The sequence below is a fragment of the Saimiri boliviensis genome, chromosome X, assembly GCF_048565385.1.
Source record: "Saimiri boliviensis isolate mSaiBol1 chromosome X, mSaiBol1.pri, whole genome shotgun sequence".
In the NCBI taxonomy this organism is placed as follows: domain Eukaryota; kingdom Metazoa; phylum Chordata; class Mammalia; order Primates; family Cebidae; genus Saimiri; species Saimiri boliviensis.
Genome location: NC_133470.1, coordinates 100,929,825 through 100,949,079, shown reverse-complemented (window position 1 = coordinate 100,949,079; position 19,255 = coordinate 100,929,825). Strand labels below are relative to the sequence as shown.

At 43.5% G+C, this 19,255-nt stretch overlaps 1 protein-coding gene and 1 non-coding gene across 2 annotated transcripts in view; one reads left to right on the top strand and one right to left on the bottom strand.

The window, feature by feature from the left end:
• The window catches only part of ADGRG4 (adhesion G protein-coupled receptor G4), a 164,238-nt gene that overhangs the window by 8,024 nt on the left and 136,959 nt on the right, over positions 1-19,255 (top strand). Inside the window, exon 2 of the mRNA XM_074391684.1 lies at positions 1,491-1,856. The gene's annotated coding sequence lies outside the window, so the exon portion shown is untranslated. The remainder of the gene's footprint in view (positions 1-1,490; positions 1,857-19,255) is intronic.
• Positions 10,550-10,666, bottom strand: LOC120362002 (U5 spliceosomal RNA). The gene has a single exon (XR_005578009.1). It is a non-coding gene; the product is annotated as a U5 spliceosomal RNA (small nuclear RNA).

Sequence of the window (19,255 nt, the reverse complement as noted above, 5' to 3'; positions counted from 1 at the left end):
CATGACAAGGCAGGGAAGCGCATCACAATACAGACAGGTGGGGGTGGTCATGTATGTCACCTATAGAGAGTACAGCAATGATGCCTGATGGCATTTTGTATCGCAATGTCCTGTGACAGAGAATGATACAATGCACTGCAGGCATGATTTTCTATCGATTTCCCCATAAAGGACAGTACACACACAAAGCCAACTACATTTTAAAATAAGCTAGCTAGATGAATGAGGGAGGCTTAAAAACCTCCAGATCACACACAGGAAGGAAGTGAGATGCAGAAGAAACTCTTCTATAAACTGAGAGAGAGATGTTTCCCAGGGAAAATTAGTCAGATTCAGATTAGACCATGTCCCCTCATCCACTGCACTCAGCCCCCAGTTTTTAATGCTGCAAACTCGGATGTTTCCATGGCAGAGAGAATGGTTTGTTGCTTTGAGTGTTGATCTAGACATTTGGAAGCTCTGTGGATGGGAGGAATCTATCTCATCCATATTTAGGTATTGTACTTCATTAATCATCAAGTGCTATCTGGGGCTACATGGTGTTCGAAAGCCAACATTTTGCGACTCAAGCTGAACCATTTTCAATGGTTAAAAATCTGTCCTTGTTCTGGCTCTTCTTGAGAGAATGTCTCTTTGCAAAACTCAGTTGTCAATGGGCTGATACAGTTGTGTAGCTGAAAGCCTGCACTGTAAACCTCATTGTTGTTTTCATGGCCAGCTCACAACCTTATTTAAAGAATGTGTACTTTGGGAGAAAAAGGGCCTGAGAGTATAAAGGGACCTGTGTTCACAATCTCCAGGGCACGTGGGTTTATCGGCATGCACGTATGGGCAGCCAAGAGCTGATGCAAGTTTTGCCAATGGGTTCCCAACATCTTTGCATGCAGGTCAGGTGAAAGACTCAGCAAAAACAGAGCAAAAGTTCTAAGGCTCAGCTTAACCCAACAGCCAACACTTCAAGGCCCACAAGGAGCATGTTCAGGAAGAGACTTGAGGTAAATGCGGAGAAGTGAAAAAGTGCAGGTTATCCCTGAAGCCAATGGGTAAATATACCATATTCCTCTGCTCTCATGAAAGACACATACCCTTAGATTTTGCTTTTCTTTAGTTTCCAGGTGTTATTGTTGAGAACATATCAAGGATGTCAGAGCTAGAACAACTGTCAAGGTCACCTACTTTAGTCCTTTTACCTTCCTCTGAGGCTCAGAGAGAGGTGTTGACTCAACTTCCCGTGGCTAGAACCAAGGTCTCCTGATACCCTATCTAATGAATGTTCTTTCCTCTACACACACGTGAAAGGCTGCCTAAACAATCTTTTGGGAGGAAAAAAAAGTGAGAATTGCTCATCCAATGCTGGGAATCATTATGTAATCCAGCTGGAATTTGGCCTATATCCTCCCAATGAAACGGAAAAGGGGATAGGAGGAATTAAATGGAGATGTTGCAGTTTTCAAAGATGTACTGTTTAACAACTTGTTCTTTTTGTAAAGGTTCCTGTGAATTGGCCCCTACCTGCTGTTCCAGACTCATTCCTTACTACTTCCTCCCAGGAACTCTTTCCTGCACCAGCGAAACCACGACATCTCCTGAGCCCACAAGGACCTCTGCTTTGATCTTTGCTCTTCCCCCACCTCACCGAGACATGATTCAAATTCAGGATAATCTGACTCCAGAGCTGAGGAGTCAGAGGAAGACAGGGCCACTAAAAATGGTGCCGGGGAGCCTGTGCCAAGGGCCAAACGAGCAGCCACATCAAATTGCCGTCTCAATCTGGGAGTGAAGATGGGAATGGAGGAAATGGCCAAGCTCTAGTGTACCAGAGCGGCTTCATGGAAGAAATGGCTGTTTCTTGAATGGTGAGTTCTTAATACATGTTGTCCTCAGAGCTTAAGACAGGGAAGCACATCACAACACAGGGACATGGGGGACACATCACCGACAGGGAGGTGCAGCAGGGATGCTTGATGGCATTTTACCACAATGCCCTTCTACAATACTGTGTAGAAGGTTTATGTTCGATAAGTTTTGCTATTGATCATGATGACATTTTTTATTATGCCTGGGGATAATTAATTCAACTGAAACATACCCAGGAGGAACTGTTTCATTTTTTTAGAACTAACCAGTTCTTTTCTTTCTCTCTCCTTTTTTGGGGACGGAGGAGGGGTGTGTGCACCCAATTCTGGGACACTGCAGAAAAGGCTGATGTAAGAAGGAAAGTGAGAAATAAAGCACTGACTTCAATTTTGGTTCTGTAGAAATATTTGGGTAGCCTGCTTGGTGGTGTTTTCATGATTAGAAATGACCCAGTGTGTGTGCTTGACAGGAACACAGGCCACAGCATGCCCAACATATGCTTTTTACCATCTCCATATGTCTCATTTATATCTTAATCCACAGCCTGCTGGGAAATAGCAGGGTAAGACAGGACTTGGGGGCTCTCTGTTAGTTGGTCTCATGCTATTTTCTTAGCCTATGGTATTCACACATCCTCCACTCTGAGCTGGAATTTGGCCCTGGGCCTGCGCAATTGCCGTAGGGCTGACTGCAGGGAAAAGAAAATCTGAGATGTGAAATGACTTTGTTCAAATGTGAGTCAGGAATGTGTTCAGTGTGTTTACAGATGGAGGAAATGACATTTGAAGAAAATTGGTTCAGGGAGAAATGCTGCCATTATATAAGGATTCATAGTTTAGTAACAGACTATTAAGGAGAGAAACTGGCTAACTTGCGAAGCCCCTGAAAGTGTCCTTTATCCACTGCAGTACAGTGAGGAGCACGTGGGTTTTGGAACTGAACACATCTGGTCCTGGGTCCCAGTTCTGCCACCTAAGGACTTTGTGACCTTGAGTCTCAGTTTTCTCATCAGTAAAATGAGCATAATGACAATTGCTTATAACTGTTCCATTGATACTCAAATCAGTTGATATAAAAGATCAGATACAGTGCCCAATGTACAGTACAGGCTCAATAAAAAATGACTGGTAACAACAATAGTAGCTAATAGTTTAGAGGCATATACTATGGGCCAGACACTGAGTCATACACTTTATTTGCATCACAGCCTCACTTATTCCTGACAATAATGCTATGAGACCGGGCGCAGTGGCTCACGCCTGTAATCCCAGTACTTTGGGAGGCTAAAACCAGCAGATGCCTTGAGCCTAGGAGTTTGAGGCCAGCCTGGGCAACACAGTGAGACCTCATCTCTACAAAAAATTAAAAAAATGAGTCAGGAGAATAGCTTGAGCCCAGGAGGTCTAGGCTGTAATGAAGCATGGTCGCACCAGTGCATCACTCCAGCCTCGGGGACAGAGTGAGACCCTGTCTCAAAAAAAACCAAAATGCTATGAAGTTAGTAGAATTATCCCCTCAAATGCTGTTAGTATTTGTTTTGTTTTGTTTTCTTTTTTTTTCTTTAGAAACAAAGTCTTGCTCTGTCGCCCATGCTGGAGTACAGTGGAGTGATTTCAGCTCACTGCAACCTCCACCTCCCAGGTTCAAGTGATTTTCCTGCCTCAGCCTCCTGAGTAGCTGGGACTACAGGCACGTACCACCATACCAGACTAATTCTTTTTTTTTTTTTTGTATTTTTAGTAGAGATGGGGTTTCACCATGTTAGCCAGGATGGTCTCGATCTCCTGACCTTGTAATCCACCTGCCTCGGCCCACAAAGTGCTGGGATTATAGGCGTGAGCCACTGTACCTGGCCTAAATGCTGTTACTATTAAAAATGATAATAACATATATACCACATAGCTCAGACTAAAATAGATAATTCCATGCTTCCTAATCCTGTCCCGACTCAAAAGTTACTAGAAAGCCTTTTCTTCCTTGTTCCCTCGCCTTTACCTTAAATGTCCTCATTTGTGAACAGAGGGCTGAGGATGTTTCACCAGGTGATTTAGAGACTAAAGACAGAAGGCCAAGAAACCAAAACATTTTGCAACCCAAATGCTGGCAGAGGGATTTGCAGTTTCAAGTTTTTTAGGTCAAGAATAATAATTGCGTGTAACTACCTAACAAAGATGCTTGTTTGGGGAGAAATAAACACAGTACTCATTCATATACTCAAAGTCTTTTTTTTTTTTTATTGCATTTTAGGTTTTGGGGTACATGTGAAGAACATGCAAGATTGTTGCATAGGTACACACATGGCAGTGTGGTTTGCTGCCTTCCGTCCCCTCACCTGTATCTGTCATTTCTCCCCATGCTATCTCTTCCCACCTCCCCACCCCCGCCCCTCCCCCATTTCCCCCCAACGGACCCCAGTGTGTAGTGCTCCCCTCCCTGTGTCCATGTGTTCTCATTGTTCAACACCCGCCTATGAGTGAGAATATATGGTGTTTGATTTTCTGCTCTTGTGTCAGTTTGCTGAGAATGATGGTTTCCAGGTTCATCCATGTCCCTACAAAGGACGTGAACTCATCGTTTTTGATGGCTGCGTAATATTCCATGGTGTATATGTACCACATTTTCCCTATCCAGTCTATCATCGTTGGGCATTTGGGTTGGTTCCAGGTCTTTGCTATTGTAAACAGTGCTGCAATGAACATTCGTGTGCACGTGTCCTTGTAGTAGAATGATTTATAATCCTTTGGATATATACCCAGTAATGGGATTGCTGGGTCAAATGGGATTTCTATTTTTAGGTCCTTGAGGAATCGCCACACTGTCTTCCACAATGGTTGAATTAATTTACATTCCCACCAACAGTGTAAAAGTGTTCCTATTTCTCCACATCCTCTCCAGCATCTGTTGTTTCCAGATTTTTTAATGATCGCCATTCTAATTGGTGTGAGATGGTATCTCAATGTGGTTTTGATTTGCATTTCTCTGATGACCAGTGATGATGAGCATTTTTTCATATGTTTGTTGGCCTCCTGTATGTCTTCTTTTGTAAAGTATCTGTTCATATCCTTCGCCCATTTTTGAATAGGCTTGTTTGTTTTTTTCTTGTAGATCTGCTTTAGTTCTTTGTAAATTCTGGATATCAGCCCCTTGTCAGATGGGTAGGCTGCAAAAATTTTTTCCCATTCTGTTGGTTGCCGATTCACTCTACTGACTGTTTCTTTTGCCGTGCAGAAGCTGTGGAGTTTGATTAGGTCCCATTTGTCTATTTTGGCTTTTGTTGCCATTGCTTTTGGCATTTTGGTCATGAAGTCCTTGCCTATGCCTATGTCCTGAATGGTTTTGCCTAGATTTTCTTGTAAGGTTTTTATGGTATTAGGTCTGATGTTTAAGTCTTTAATCCATCTGGAGTTAATTTTGGTGTAAGGTGTCAGGAAGGGGTCCTGTTTCTGCTTTCTGCACATGGCTAACCAGTTTTCCAAACACCATTTATTAAACAGGGAGTCCTTTCCCCATTGCTTGTTTTTGTCAGGTTTGTCGAAGATCAGATGGTTGTGGGTATGTTGTATTTCCTCTGAGACCTCTGTTCTGTTCCATTGGTCTATATCTCTGTTTTGGTACCAGTACCATGCTGTTTTGATTACTGTAGCCTTGTAGTATAGTTTGAAGTCCGGTAGTGTGATGCCTCCTGCTTTGTTCTTTTTGCTTAGAATTGACTTGGCTATGCGGGCTCTCTTTTGGTTCCATATGAAGTTTAAGGTCTTTTTTTTCCAGTTCCGTGAAGAAGGTCATTGGTAGCTTGATGGGAATAGCGTTGAATCTGTAAATTACTTTGGGCAGTATGGCCATTTTCATGATGTTGATTCTTCCTAACCATGAACATGGAATGTTTCTCCATCTGTTTGTATCCTCTCTTATTTCGTTGAGCAATGGCTTGTAGTTCTCCTTGAAGAGGTCCTTTACGTTCCTTGTTAGTTGTATTCCTAGGTACTTTATTCTCTTTGTAGCAATTGTGAATGGCAGTTCGTTCTTGATTTGGCTCTCTTGAAGTCTATTACTGGTGTATAGGAATGCTTGTGATTTTTGCACGTTGATTTTGTATCCTGAGACTTTGCTGAAGTTGTTTATCAGTTTCAGGAGATTTTGGGCTGAGATGATGGGGTCTTCCAGATATACAATCATGTCATCTGCAAATAGAGACAATTTGATTTCCTCCTTTCCAATTTGGATACCCTTTATTTCTTTTTCTTGCCTGATTGCTCTGGCTAGAACTTCCAGTACTATATTGAATAGGAGTGGTGAGAGAGGGCATCCTTGTCTAGTGCCAGATTTCAAAGGGAATGCTTCCAGTTTTTGCCCATTCAGTATGATATTGGCTGTTGGTTTGTCGTAAATAGCTTTTATTGTTTTGAGATACGTTCCGTCAATACCTAGTTTATTGAGGGTTTTTAGCATAAAGGGTTGTTGAATTTTGTCAAAAGCCTTCTCTGCATCAATTGAGATAATCATGTGGTTTTTGTCTTTGGTTCTGTTTATGTAGTGAATTACGTTTATGGACTTGCGTATGTTGAACCAGCCTTGCATCCCCGGGATGAATCCTACTTGATCATGGTGGATGAGCTTTTTGATATGCTGTTGCAATCGGTTTGCCAGTATTTTATTGAAGATTTTTGCATCTATGTTCATCATGGATATTGGCCTGAAATTTTCATTTCTTGTTGAGTCTCTGCCGGGTTTTGGTATCAGGATGATGTTTGTCTCGTAAAATGATTTGGGAAGAATTCCCTCTTTTTGGATTGTCTGGAATAGTTTCAGAAGGAATGGTATCAGCTCCTCTTTGTATGTCTGGTAGAATTCAGCTGTGAACCCATCTGGACCTGGGCTTTTTTTGGGTGGTAGGCTCTTTATTGCTGCCTCGACTTCAGACCATGTTATTGGTCTATTCAGGGTTTCGGCTTCTTCCAGGTTTAGGCTTGGGAGGATGCAGGTGTCCAGGAATTTATCCATTTCTTCCAGGTTTACTAGTTTATGTGCATAGAGTTGTTTGTAATAATCTCTGATGATGGTTTGGATTTCTGTGGAATCTGTGGTGATATCCCCTTTATCGTTTTTTATTGCATCAATTTGGTTATTCTCTCTTTTCTTTTTTATTAATCTGGCTAGTGGTCTGTCTATTTTGTTGATCTTTTCAAAGAACCAGCTCCTGGATTTATTGATTTTTTGAAGAGTTTTTTGTGTCTCTATTTCCTTCAGTTCTGCTCTGATCTTAGTTATTTCCTGTCTTCTGCTAGGTTTTGAGTTTTTTTGATCTTGCTCCTCTAGCTCTTTCAATTTTGATGATAGGGTGTCAATTTTAGATCTCTCCTTTCTTCTCATGTGGGCACTCATTGCTATATATTTTCCTCTAGAGACTGCTTTAAATGTGTCCCAGAGATTCTGGTATGTTGTGTCTTCGTTCTCATTGGTTTCGAAGAACATCTTTATTTCTGCCTTCATTTCATTGTTTATCCAGTCAACATTCAAGAGCAAGTTGTTCAGTTTCCATGAAGCTGTGCGGTTCTGTGTTAGTTTCTGCATTCTGAGTTCTAACTCGATTGCACTGTGGTCTGAGAGACTGTTTGTTATGATTTCTGTTCTTTTGCATTTGCTGAGGAGTGATTTATTGCCAATTATGTGGTCAATTTTAGAGTAGGTGTGATGTGGTGCTGAGAAGAATGTATATTCTGTGTATTTGGGGTGGAGAGTTCTGTAAATGTCTATTAGGTTTGCTTGTTCCAGGTCTGTATTCAGGTCCTGGATATCCTTGTTGATTTTCTGTCTGGATGATCTGTCTAATATTGACAATGGGGTGTTAAAGTCTCCCACTATTATTGTGTGGGAGTCTAAGTCTCTTTGTAAGTCATTAAGAACTTGCCTTATGTATCTGGGTGCTCCTGTATTGGGTGCGTATATATTTAGGATCGTTAGCTCTTCTTGTTGCAGTGATCCTTTTACCATTATGTAATGTCCTTCTTTGTCTCTTTTGATCTTTGTTGCTTTAAAGTCTATTTTATCAGAGATGAGAATTGCAACTCCTGCCTTTTTTTGCTCTCCATTTGCTTGGTAGATCTTCCTCCATCCCTTTATTTTGAGCCTTTGTGTATCCTTGCATGTAAGATGGGTTTCCTGGATACAGCACACTGATGGGTTTTGGCTTTTTATCCAATTTGCCAGTCTGTGTCTTTTGATTGGGGCATTTAGTCCATTGACATTTAGGGATAGTATTGTTATGTGTGAATTTGATACTGTCATTTTGATGCTACCTGGCTGTTTTGTTGGTTAGTTGATGCAGATTCTTGATTGTGTTGATGCTCTTTTACCATTTGGTGTGTTTTTGGAGTGGCTGGTACTGGTTGTTCCTTTATATGTGTAGAGCCTCTTTCAGGAGTTCTTGTAGAGCAGGTTTGGTGGTGATGAAATCTGAATGCTTGCTTGTTCACAAAGGATTTTATTTTTCCTTCACTTATGAAGCTTAGTTTGTCTGGATAGGAGATTCTGGGTTGAAAGTTCTTTTCTTTAAGGATGTTGAATATTGGCCCCCAATCTCTTCTGGCTTGTAGGGTTTCTGCTGAGAGATCTGCTGTGAGTCTAATGGGCTTCCCTTTGTGGGTAACCCGACCTTTCTCTCTGGCTGCCCTTAGCATTTTCTCTTTCATTTCAACCCTGGTGAATCTGACGATTATGTGCCTTGGGGTTGCTCTTCTTGAGGAATATCTTTGTGGTGTTCTCTGTATGTCCTGGATTTGAATATTGGTCTGCCTTGCTAGGTTGGGGAAGTTTTCCTGGATAAAATCCTGAAGAGTATTTTCCAGCTTGGATTCATTCTCTTCATCACATTCAGGTACACCTATCAGACGTAGATTAGGTCTTTTCACATAGTCCCACATTTCTTGAAGATTTTGTTCATTCCTTTTTGTGCTTTTTTCTCTGTTCTTGCCTTCTCTTTTTATTTCATTGAGTTGATCTTCGACCTCTGATATCCTTTCTTCTGCTTGGTCAATTCGGCTGTTGAAGCTTGTGCATGCTTCACGAAGTTCTCGAGTTGCGTTTTTCAGCTCCATCAATTCACTTATACTCCTCTCTATGCTGTCCATTCTCGTCAGCAGTTCATCCAATCTTTTTTCAAGGTTCCTATTTTCTTTGCGTTGGGTTAGAACATGTTCTTTTAGCTCATTGTAGTTTCTTACCACCCACCTTCTGAAGTCTGATTCTGTCATTTCATCACCATCCTTCTCCATCCGGTCTGGTTCCCTTGCTGGTGAGGAGTTGTGATCCCTTTTAGGAGGAGAGGTGTTCTGGTTTCGGGAGTTTTCATCCTTTTTGCGCTGGTTTCTTCCCATTTTTGTGGGTTTATCCACCTGTTGTCTGTCTCTGTCCCAGGGAGTTGGAGCTTTATGAGTTTCTGTTGCACTACTGCCTTTTCTGATTTTTCTTCAGGTCTGACCCGCCCAGCTAGTAGCACGCCTAGCCACTGCCTGCCCGCAGGGGCTTTGCTGAGCTGCTGTGGGCTCCGCCCAGCTGCCCTGAGCTCTTCCCTGTAGTTTTTTTTATATGGGCGTAGTTAGAACTGTCTCGGCAACGGTGGCCCGGCCTCTGTTATGGAGGACTCTCTCTGTTGTGGCAGGTTGCCTCGGCAACGGCGGGTTGCCTCGGCAATGGCAGCCTGCCTCCGTAGAGGTGGAGAGTCTCAGTAATGGTGGAAGCCCCTCCCCCACGGAGCCGGACCGTCCCGGTTCAGCTGTGCTTGGTTTGGAGGGCTCAACCCAGAGGATTTCCAATTGCTGTTTTTGTTTTCGTTGTTGTTGGGGGTGGAGGGGTGGGACCAACTGAGCCTGATCACCTGGCTCCCTGACTCAGAGTCTTTTCTTTTAAGTTGAAGGACCCCGCATTCCGGTCGCCTGCTGAAAAGGCGCCGGGATCTCCCGTGCTGCGACTCACGGAGTCGGCTCGAACTGTGCCGCCGGCTCCTGGCGGATTTTTTGCCTAGGAATCTCCTGGCCTGACTCGCTGTTTCAGATGAATGGGCAACTCTGCCGTCTCAGGGCTCTGCTCGCCAGCTAAGAGGGCTCCCAGACCAGTGGCTTTTGTCCGGAGAACCGCAGCAACAGGGCGTGGTCACAGCAGCCGCGCGGGCGGAATCAGCCCCGCGGGGGCCAAAACAGCGGCACTGGCTGGGACTGCGATGCTGGCGACCCCTCTGCCTGGGTATCTCCTGGCCTGTGGGCAATAAGAGTTCGTCTGGAAATGCGGCGTCCACTCACCCTCTGCACTTTCACTGGGAGCTGAAGTCCTGAGCTGTTCTTAGGCGGCCATCTTCCCAGCATTCCCCTTTTTTTTTTTTTTTTTTTTTTTGAGACGGAGTTTCACTCTGTCGCCCAGGCTGGATTGCAGTGATGAGATGGCTCACTGCAACCTCCACCTCCCAGGTTCAAGAGATTCTCCTGCCTCGGCCTCCTTAGTAGCTGGGATTACAGGTGTGCACCACCATGCCCAGCTAATTTTTGTATTTTTAGTAAAGGCGGGATTTCACCATGTTGGTCAGGCTGGTTTTGAACTCCTGACCTCATGATACTCCCGCCTAAGCCTCCCAAAGTGTTGGGATTACAGGCGTAAGCCACTGCACCCAGCCACTTAAAGTCTTTTTTTTTTTTTTTTTCTTAGCCCTGCCTAAGCAGGACATCAAAAAATTTGGTTATAAACTCGTAATTGTTCCTCTCCACGAAAATCTTTAGTAAAAGGTGAAAAATTTATTTGTTATGAAGAGAAACCAGAGCATCACTCAAAGTCTTTTTAAAGAGCAGAATGCTGGAGCGTCACAGAATGTCAGTTCCCTTTGTGTTCCTGTGCTGCCCCTTCCCCTACTTCCCTCAGCTGTTGGGGAGGGGAAGGCCTGTTTCGGAAGAAGACAAGGTAGCGTCTGTTCCCTTGAGGTGCTGGTGAAACGTTGTCCAGTCGCAGACCCACCCACCCCTCTCCCAAGCTTGTCTCCCGATGGGAGAAGCCAGAAGGCAGGGACAAACATAGTCTCAACAGACTGCAGCCACTACGATGATTGAACTCTCCTCTCATTTCTCACAAGTGGAAACAGCCTTACTGGAATAGTGACCTTGCAGGAATGAGAGAACCTCTATCAGGAGTAAGGCAGGCTGGGCGTGGTGGCTCACGCCTGTAATCCCAGTACTTTGGGAGGTCGAGGCAGGCAGATTTCTTGAGGCTAGTAGTTTGAGACCAGCCTGGCCAACATGGTGAAGCCCCGTTTCTATCAAAAATACAAAAATTAGCCGGGTGCTGTGGAACATGTCTGTAATCCCAGCTACTCTGGAGGCTGACGGAGGAGAGTCACTTGAACCTGGGAGGCAGAGGTTGCAGTGAGCCCAGATGGTGCCACTGCACTCCAGCCTGGACAACAGAGCAAGACTGTGTCTAAAAAAAAAAAAAAAAAAGAGTAAGGCAAAAACTGAAGCAGCATCTAATGACAATCCAAGCCAGAAGACCACAGTCTCAGCAGTTTACGGCAAAGAGGGAGGCAAGTGGGCCTTGAAGAGCGTCAGGTTCAGGAGGGGTTAACCCCGATCATGTGGCCTAACATACTCCTCCTTCCTCCACTTCAGAAGGACAGCTTGTGGTTGGGGGAAATAGCGTCTCCTAGATGACAAAGTTATTTGAATGCTAGTTGAAAACAATGCGGTTCAAGCCAGAATTTCCAGTTTTCACTTAAACTGTCTGTGCATAGTTTCTAATTCTTTCTGGATATGTTATTCCACCCCCATCTCCATCTCTGCCAATTCTCTGTGTATGGTAGAAGGAAAGCACTTTTATTCTGGTAACCAAAATTTATGGAACTATGAATGACATTAATAGAATATTTTGAACTGTGTATTGCTTTAATATGGGAAAGCCAGTTATATTTTTCTTTTTCTTTTTCAATATAGAAAACATTTTAATCTCTTTTCTTTAATATAGGAAAGTCAGATATCTTTTGGTGGCATTTTGCACTATACTTTCCTTTTTTTTTTTGAGATGGAGTTTTGGTCTTGTCGCCTAGGCTGGAGTGCAATAATGGCACGATCTCGGTTCATTGCAACCTCCACCTCCTGGGTTTAAGTGATTCTAGTGCCTCAGCCTCTTGAGTAGCTGGGATTACAGGCACCTGCCACCACGCCCAGCTAATTTTTTGTGTTTTTAGTAGAGATGGGGTTTCACCATGCTGGCCAGCCTGGTCTGAAACTCCTCACCTCAGGTGATCCACCCACCTCGGCTTCCCAAAGCGCTGGGATTACAGGCATGAGCCACTGCACCCAGACTTGCACCATACCTTTCAAAACATGTTAATGGACACTCACTTCATGGTAGGCATTTTTGAACTGTGATTCTCAGGAACAACAGAGACATAAAAACTAAAGTTATGACACATTTGATAGCTCAAAGACACTCAGATTTAACATTTAATCAGCTTCTTCCTCATTTTATGAAGGAAGCAATTTAGTGTCCAAAGTCACACATCTTGTAAAGGGGAGAGCTACTCATTTTATTTTATTTATTTCGTTTTTTTGAGATGGAGTCTTGCTCTGTCACCCAGGCTGGAATTCAGTGACATGATCTCAGCTCACTGCAACCTCTGCCTCCCGGGTTCAAGCGATTCTCCTGCCGGAGAAGGATTCTACCATGCCCAGCCAGAGCCACTCATTTTAAAGTCCCATTTTTCACAATGCAAATTATAATCCCAGCAGGGCTTTTGTGTGTGTGTGTGTGTGTGGTGTGTGTGTGTGTGTATAGAAATGAACAAAATGGTGGCCAGGCACTACTGTGGCTCAAGCCTGTAATCCCAGCTCTTTGGGAGGCTGAGGCAGGTGGATCACTTAAGGTCAGGATTTCGAGACCAGTCTGGCCAACATGGGGAAACACCATTGCTACTAAAAATACAAAATAATTTATTTAGCTGGGTGTGGTGGTGTGCCCTGTAATCCCAGCTACTCGAGAAGCTGAGGCAGGAGAATCGCTTAAACCTGGGAGGCATAGGTTGCAATGAGCTGAGATCGTGCCACTGCACTCCAGCCAAGGTGACAAAGGAAGACTGTTTAAAAAAAAAAAAGAAAAAAAATGAACAAAATGGGCCCGGCAGGGTGGCTCACGCCTGTAATCCTAGCACTTTAGGAGGCTGAGGTGGTGGATCACCAGAGCTCAGGAGTTCGAGACCAGCCTGGGTAACATGGTGAAACCGAGTCTCTACAAAAAATACAAAAATACAAAAATTAGCCAGGCACGTGGCGCATGCCCGGTAGTTACAGCTCCTTGAAGGCTGAGGCAGGAGAACTGCTTAGGCCTGGTAGATGGAGGTTGCATTGAGCCAAGATCACTGAACTCCAGCCTGGGTGACAGAGTAAGACCTTGTCTCAGAAATAAAAAATTGAACAAAATGATTAGATGGTGTGAGGATTAAATGAGATAATGTTTATAAGGTGGCACACACAGTAGCTTGTTCTCTACACTACACACTCTACACACGTTTTCTTTCCTTTACATATATATGTGTATGTATGTGTGTGTGTGTGTGTGTGTGTGTGTGTGTGTGTGTGTGTATATATATATATATATATTTTTTTTTTTTTTTTTTTTTTTTGAGACAGAGTCTTTCTCTTGTTGCCCAGGCTGGAGTATAGTGGCACAATCTCAGCTCACTTCAAGCTCTGTCTCCTGGGTTCAAGTGATTCTCCTGCCTCAGCCTCCAGAGTAGCTGGGATTACAGGCGCCTGCCACCACACCCGGCTAATTTTTGTATTTTTAATAGAGATGGAGGTTTTGACATGTTGGCCAGGTTGGTTTGGAACTCCTGACCTCAGGTTATCTGCCCGCCTCATTCTCCCAAAGTGCATGAGTCACCATCCTGGTCTCTTTTCTTTATATTAATGTCCACATATTTTAGGTTTACATAGTTGTAATGTTTATGTCCATATCACATTGTGATCTGCCTTTTTCACTTAGCACAGCCCGCATACTTACCACTTTAATGCCTAAACAGCATTCCATTTGGTCCATAGACTATATTCTTTTAGACAGTCTACCATTATTGAACATTTGGATTGTTTCGAGTTTTTCACCATTATAAATAGGTGGGCTTGGAATGACCTTACGCAGTGTTTCACCCTCCACCCCCTCATTCCTTTGGGGATTGTTTCTTTGGAATGTGGTCTCAGCAATGGGGGCAGAGGTATGCAGAGCTTTCCAACCAAGTTGCTCTCCAGAGAAATGCCACCAGTTCAGTGTGTCTGTGTGTCATCAGTGATGGGGAGGCAATATTATTTTTTATTTTTAAAAGACAGGGTCTCACTCTGTTGCCCAGGCTGGAGGTGCAGTGGCTCAATCATAGCTCACTGCGGCCTTGAACTCCTGGCCTCAAGCGATTCCTCTGATTCAGTCTCCTAAAGTCTGAGATTATAGGCCTGAGCCACTGCACCCCGTCGAGACTATATTCTCGGAAGAAAAAAAAAAAGTGGTTTAACTCATCTCTTCAGGCTTAGAAAAGGAACTTGAGAATTCTTGGCTGAAATTTCCTTCCCTACCCCTGCTCACTCCACCCAGTCTTCTGTACTGTTACTGCTTTCCTGGCCTGCCTTTCTTTCCTTCCTTCTTTCCTTTCTCTCTCTCTCTCTCTCTCTCTCTCTCTCTCTCTCTCTCTCTCTCCCCCTCCTTCTTCTCCTTTTTTTTTTTGCAAAGTCTTGCTCTGTCACCCAGGCTGGAGCATAGTGGTATGATCTTGGGTCACTGCAGCCTCTGCCTCCCAGGTTCAACTGAGAGGATCATGCCTCAGCCTCCCACATAGCTGGGATTACAGGCATGCTCCACCATGCCAGCTAATATTTATAGTTTTAGTAGAGATGGGGTTTTACCATGTTGGCCAGGCTGGTCTTGAACTCCTGACCTCAGGTGATCTACCTGCCTCGGCCTCCCAACTGTTAGGATTACAGGCATGAGCCACCGTGCCTGGCCTTTCTGGCCTTTTACTAATTTCCTCTTTCTGCGCAGAATCTTGGAGCAGAAATGGCCATGCTGTTGCGCAACAGGACAAACAGCTTTTGCATCAATACTAGGCAAAATCTCACAAAAGCCACACACATGGAAGTGGGAACATGAAAAGTACTTCTCCAATTCAAATGTTGGAGATTCACAAATTCATGGCCAAAAAGGTGATTTTTGGTATGAAAGATCAGGTAATAAGAAAAGCCTGTCCTATTTTTTAAGCTAGAAAAGTCTGACTCTGGATCTGTGAATCCATATACTTGAATTTGAACATTTACCCCACTGGATTTGGGGTGTCTAGCCTGACTTCTGTCACAAGTTGTCAATGATTTAATAATAATAAATGATCTTTAAAAATATTGAAGCCCTTTGTCTCCATGTACTATCTTATTTAATCCTCAGAACAACCACTGGCGTGAACTCTATTATCCCCTTTTTGCGGAGGAGGAAACTGAGGCTTAGAAAGATCATTTAACTTGCTCAGAGTCACATAGCTAGGAAGTACCAGAGCTATGATATGAACTCAAGTCTGTCTGATTTGAAGGCCTTTGTACTTGATCTTGTTTTGCCTCTGATATTCTCCTCATTTATGAGATGGTGACTTACAGCCTCCCACACTAACTCCAGTGTTGTTTTAAGGATCATATGAGATTTTAAAAACTTGCAAAGTGCCTTGTAAAGACTGAAAAAACATTGCACAAATAACATAGGCACTTTGTAACTGCAAGGTATTAAGATCAGTTGGATTTGATTTAGCTACAGTGATTCTATAGGACTCTACCAGCCACGTAACCTGGCTCAGTCCTAGGCTTTCTGGAGATACTCAGTCCTAAGAATAATTTCTGATGGCTGGGACTGGTGGCTCACACCTGTAATCCCAGCACCTTAAGAGGCTGAGGTGATCAGATCATTTGATGTCTGGAATTCAAGGACAGCCTGGCCAACACGGCAAAACCCCATCTCTACTAAAAATATGAAAATTAGCTTGGCCTGGTGGCACACACCTGTAGTCTCAGCTACTTGGGAGGCTGAGGCAGGAGGATCATTTGAACCCGGGAGGCAGAGGTTGAAGTAAGCCAAGATGGTGCCACTGTACTCCAGCCTGGGCCCCCGAGTAAGACGCTTTCTCCAAAAAAAAGAGAATGATTTCTGAGAAGTAGGTCTCTGATTGTGGTTACACTATGATATTTGCAAATGCAATGTTTACCTGTATGAGACTCACTTGCATTGATGTTTCTGTTCATGATGGTCTTGTGTATATCTTAAAGGGAGTCAGAGTACTCGGTGTGGTACTCAGAGAGTGTCAGAGAATACTCAGAGAATAACCAGGGCAAGCCAATTATTCTACCTCAGGTCTTTGTTGTAGGTGGGTTATTGATGCAGTGTGGTAGCAACTGAAGGAAACACTCTCTCTCCCACTTCCCCTGCTATGGGAGAAACCTGGAGTTAGACACACTACATTCAGAGACTGCTAAGATTGAAAGAGGCCTTGGACATCCTCTCATTGGATATCAGTCCCCCCTTGGCATTTCTTATTTTGGGAATCTAGCTTAAATGTGTGTGTTAAAAATGCATGCACTGTCCTGTATATAGAAAAAAGAAGGCAAATTGTGTACTGAGTGTGTTGTATGAGACTCTCTCAAAGGAAGCTGTGGTCCAAAATGCCATCAGGCGTCCCAGTGTGTGCTGCCCATCCCTGTGTGTGACACACCTGCCTGAGTATGACGTGCCTCCCTGCCCCTTGCCGGCAAGGTCTCATTTAATTCTGGCAGAATTCTGTGAGATAGCTACTATCATTGTCCCCATATTACAGATGAGGAGCTTGAGGACCAGAGAGGTTAACAAATCTGCCCCAGGGTCCATAGTTCCTCCATGAAACTATTGGGTGTATTTACCACCCAAAAGAAAAAATGGGCAAGAGATTGGGTTTGAGAGTTGAGAGTTCTAGTTCTTGCTCTGCCACTAACTACCTGTATGACTTTGGGCAAGTCATTCCAATTCTATTTCATCATCCATTCATCAGTTACTGTGCTGGTTGTGTCCTGGCTTTACATTTGATTCCTTTTTCTGAAATCTGTACAGTTATTTGTGATTACTTGTAACTGGAATTCAACTTTAGGTGTTCATAGAAATAAAAATAGAAACACAAAGTATCGAGGTGCTCCCAAATCAAACATACAGATGACAGAGATCATCACAGAAATGACAATAAGGACCCTTTTTCCTATTTGACAAAGCTGAGCGTTGCTGCCACCTAGCGGGTAAAAGGAAGATGGCGATCGTGCAAGGTCAGGTCCTGTGGAGGCCCAGGGAAAAAGACCAGAAATCATCCAGTTGACCAAATGTTAATAACTTATGAGATTTCACTAATACGTTAACATTGCAATGTTCACTTCAGTACCTGCAAGCCGATATCTTTTCCTTTGAGAAAAATGGGATCAGGAGAAGAGCTACTCTGGGCAGTGTTAAGTAGAAGTGATTAAGAAGGAGGTCTGTAAGTGTTAAGTAGGAAGTCTTTGGTTTCCTCCAAACATCTGCTTACACTGTGTCCTTTCCTACTGATCCTCTCCCTCTCCCAGCTGGAATCCCAGAACCCTAAGTCTGAGCAGGAAGGAACCATCATCAGTGAATTTCTAGGGCAGCCTGGGTCATAACATGGAAGAACACGTATTTGACCATGGTCACAAAGATAGTTTACGTAGGCAATACTGACAGGAAGGCTGGTTTCAGAACTCTGAAACCTGGTCTGATCAAATCCACCCAGAATGGATGAGATTAGACATTTGCAAAACCACCTTCAGTCTGGAGCAAGATGAGGAGATATCATCAACGATATGAACATATGTAAAGGAAGCGAAGAAGTAGGGATGGATGGTCTGGCAGGAAATGTGGAGAAACTGAAGCTGAGGGAGAGCTTCAGGCACTAGAAGATGCTCTCTACTGGGATGAAGTAAGTAATCACTCATCAGGACTCATAGAGGCCAGGCTGAGCATAAAGACCCCAGAGTCAACAGATCTCAATCTTCATGAGATACATTCCCACCCATGAGGGAGTACCCAGGGCTCCCAGTGTACCAGACCTAATCTTACTGTTTCCTCTGCTATCAGGAAAGAATATCAGAAGTGAGATGAAAAACAAAGCTTATTGCAGGATAACTTGAATCTGCTAGAATGTATTTTTAAAAATCAAAAGCTTTTTATTATTAATAATAATTTGCAGCAAACTCATAGCTCCTAGTTTGGATGGCCCACATTATTGGAATGATTCTTTTATTATTTTTTTTTCTTTTGAGACAGAGTCTGGCTCTGTCACCGGCTCACTTCAACCTCCTCTGCCTCCTGCATTCAAGCAAGAGGCTCATGCCTCAGCCTTGCCAGTAGCTAGGATTACACACACATGATACCACACCCAGCTAATTTAAAAAAAAATATTTTTAGTAGAGATGGGGTTTCACCATCCTGGCCAGGCTAGTCTTGAACTCTTGGCCTCAAGTGATCTGCCTCCCTCGGCCTGCCAAAGTACTGGGATTACAGGCTTGAGCCACCGTGCCCAACCTGGAATGATTCTTTGCACTGTCAACAACCTTAGGAATAACAACAAGGATGATAATAATAGTTGATATCACCAGGGGCTTTCACTGTGTTAGGAGCTTTCCAGTCATTATCTCATATAACTGACAATAGACCAATGAAGTCATAATTATTATGGCCCCTATTTTATAGCTGAGTAAGTTGAGGCTTGGAAAGCAGTTTGCCCAAGGTCACATAGTTCTCCCTGACCTTCTCAGCTCTTAATCGCTGCCCTTTACTGCCTCTTCCCTGAAGGTTTGGCTTCCAAGATGCACTAATACCAGGAAGCAGGAAGTGAATGTATACTCTAGTGGACATGTATATTTCTATCTCCAGGAAGACATTCCCTCCTTGCCATCCCTAGACTTTGTTGTAAATTAATGCATAGGCATTCCAGGATTACAGCCTTTCCTCAGGGAACTGATCATCAGCTTGGTCAGCTAGTTGCCTGTAGGGGGAGAGATTACCTCTGAAAAACAATTTCCCTAATGTACAGAAAATTGTTTGCTGGGTGGGGGTAGAGGGGGAGAGAAACAGTAGGAGGATAGGTAACTAATTAAGGGGAAGAATTTTTGATTATCTGTTGTTTCAGATTATCAGAACAATTGCTTATGTCTGTTAACATGGATAATTAAGAATTGACTGTGTAGTTAAGTAATTCAAACCTTCCTCTCTCACACACAAAATTCTCTCCAGTAATAAACAAGCATGCACAGAATTATTCATAGAAATAAACTGACTTCCTTCTAGTGTTTGTCAAATACAATCCCCTCTTTCT